Source organism: Pararge aegeria, chromosome 15 (genome assembly GCF_905163445.1).
Source record: "Pararge aegeria chromosome 15, ilParAegt1.1, whole genome shotgun sequence".
NCBI classification, from domain to species: Eukaryota; Metazoa; Arthropoda; class Insecta; order Lepidoptera; family Nymphalidae; genus Pararge; species Pararge aegeria.
In genome coordinates this window covers 13887761-13890889 of record NC_053194.1, presented here as the reverse complement: position 1 = coordinate 13890889, position 3129 = coordinate 13887761, and positions in this window count along the sequence as shown.

The following is a 3129-nucleotide window of genomic DNA, read 5'->3' as shown; positions in this document are numbered from 1 at the left end:
TAATTCTTAGGATTGCTATTTAAATTTGAAAAAGCTTTACATAATAATAAAAGTGTCAGATATCTCAAAAAGACCTATCTTATATACCAAATAACATTACCAAAATCAAAGCAAAAAATAGTAAAATAAAGGTTTTTAGATTGTTTGAGAGAAATTAAATTTAATAAAGCCTAACTTAGAAATAAATTAACATAAGGGTATGAGCATCTGCTAAAAAAAAAGGTTTTATTATATCCAGCTTAAATACAATGGTTAAAATTTTAATGAAAGTCCTGAGTATCTGTAGCGTAGCGGTTAATGCAGTTGCCTTATAAATAGAGGGTAGCTTAGCTTAGCTTCGATCCCTGACGAAGCAATTTGGGACCGTTCGAAAACTTGCCGCCTAGCGAATTAGCGTTCCGGTACGATGCCACGTAGACCGACAAAAAAATTTGGTCCCTTCATGTAGCCCCAAGTAAGCATAGCCTGTGTTATGGTTACTAAGATGACTATTAATATTTGTAGGAATAATATACCAGTGTGCGATGAACTGAAAAACATTAATGTTCATCACACAAACATTTTCCAGTTGTGGGAATCGTACCCACAGCCTTGGACTCTGAAAGCAGGGTCGCTGCCCACTGCGCTAATCGGCCATCAAATAGTATAATTAATATTAATAAAAGTGTGTGTCTTTCATCGGGTTGATGTGATTTTTGCATAGGCATAGTTAAAGTACCTTGAATTATCATGGGCTACTATATAAAATACTAGGCTATAGTGACCTCCCAGTATTTTAGGACGCGTTTTGGCTCACAACGTTATGTAATTGAATCCGGTCATGCAAGTTAAAAAATCAAAGTTGATTCACAACTTATAGTAGTACATGAAAGTGATAGATAGCCACTATAGGTAAATAGTAACCATACAATCTTACTATTATAAATGTGAATGTAGTTATGTTTGTTACGCTTTAACGCAAAAACTACTCTACCGATCGTCTTGTAACTGTGTACACATATTCTTGTACGTATTAGAAGTAACATAAGACACTTTCCTATTAAAACATAAACGAGTAAAAATACAAGTTTTTTCTTTTGTTTGTCAAAAAATATCAACATGTTGCTACTTTCTTACGTTCAGTACTGAAGTTCAATCGCGGACGAAGCTGCGCTAGATAATAAAACAAAAAAGAAAAATTAAGGTGACATAAAGTGTTTTCGAAGGAGTCGTTCCTTTGCATCCTCACGCCCTGTTACGTTACAGAAATCTAGAGAAAAGGCGGCCTAAGCGTTAAAAAAGTTGGCCGTCCAAAGACACTTAACCCAAAACGTATTACGCTGCGGAGATTACGTCTAAAGAAATATGATCCATTAAATTATCTTGATATAGTTGAATTTGCATACAAATGGGTCATTATGGGGTTAACCCCGCGTAATTGCTGTTGTTCTAATATTGTATGCGGGATACAAATGATATAAGCCTGTATTGTAACTTTCGAGACTAAGTAAGGTACCCTAATAAGTCAAAATGTTTAAGGTACTTGATAAATCTGGAGATCATCATCGTTAGCTTACTTAATTCCAGCGGTGGGTACAGGTTTCTCCTCCCATAGAGTTTAGAGTTTATAAGTTACTTAATTAGGGCGTGAAGGAAGGACAAACAAACAAACAAGTAATTCAAATATCACTTGCTTCAACGGTGAAGGAAAACATCTAGAGGAAACCTGCATGCCTGAGAGTTCTACATAATGTTCTCAAAGGTGTGTTGAGTCCACCAATCCGCACTGGGTCAGTGTGGTGGACTACGGGCTTAACCCCTTCTCATTATGGGAGGAGACCAGTGCCTCCGTAGTGGGCCAGTAATGGGTTGATATGATGAACCGGCATCACTCGAAGACTCATCTAGTTACCCACTCCTGAACTTGCATGACCGATGCAATTTCAGAACGATATAAACTAAAACGCGACTTAAAATGCTACTTAGACGCTATATAAAAGTATTCAATGACACTCACAGGAACTTAAAGTATACCTGTGCAGAAATCACACCAACCAGATCGATCACGTTGTTGCTGCGTGAAGGAGGACACAGCACTGTCACATCTATTATGTCACTAGCGGTTGTCCGCGACTTCATTTTGTAATCGGTTTCTACGTGGCATCGTGCTGAAGCGCGATATCGCTTGGTGGCACATCTATATCGCTAGGGGTTTTTTTTTAATTCTAAACATTAGCTCTTGACTGTAATCTCACCTGGTGGTAACTGATGATAATCTGTTAGGGAGTATGGTGGTGATACACCTAATCGGCTTCTACGCCGCACCGGAACACTAAATCGCATAGCGGCACGTCGTTGTCGGTAGGGCGGTAACTAGCCACGGCCAAAGCCTACCAGACCCAACCAGAGAAAATTCAGAAATTATAAATTCTCAAATTGTCTCTGCCGGGAATTTAACCCGGAATCCTCTGCTTAAATGCACAGTGCTCGCCGTTGCGCCAGTGAGGTCGACAGGTGGTAAGTAGCCTCGGCCGTAATCCAGAAAAACCCGTGACGGATCGAAAGTGGCACCTCTGACTTGAAATACCAATGTGATTCACTACTGCGTCAGAGTGGTTGACCAAATTTTTTTTTTTTTATTCGACTGCCATCTCACCTGCTAGTAAGTGATGACGCAGTCTGAGATGGTAACCTGTTAGGGTATACCATATCAATTAATTATGCGGATAATGATTTTGTTTGACTGAATACTGCCCACGAGTTGAGAAATTTATGTGGACAGACCATTTAATTAAGTTACTCGAAAACAAACAATGGAACCAAGCTGTCTTCTATATATGTACCTAAGTGTAAGGACACAAGAAGCAAAGTTTTCAGTCTATCAGGGTGCTCAGAACTAAGTACGAGCTTAGGAAGTACCGTGCACATTGAAACGTGGCGGAGTGTGATGGAATTCCTATTTAATTAACAGTCTGACTAAAACGGCTGCTCAATTGTAAATATCTTTGACAACTAAGCATTACTAAAATCTATGAATGAATGAATGAATGAATACATGCGTAAAACATAGCTTAAGAAAAGAGGTAGGGGTGCATATTTATATATAATTAATATATACATATATAATATATATATATTTTTTTACGAAAA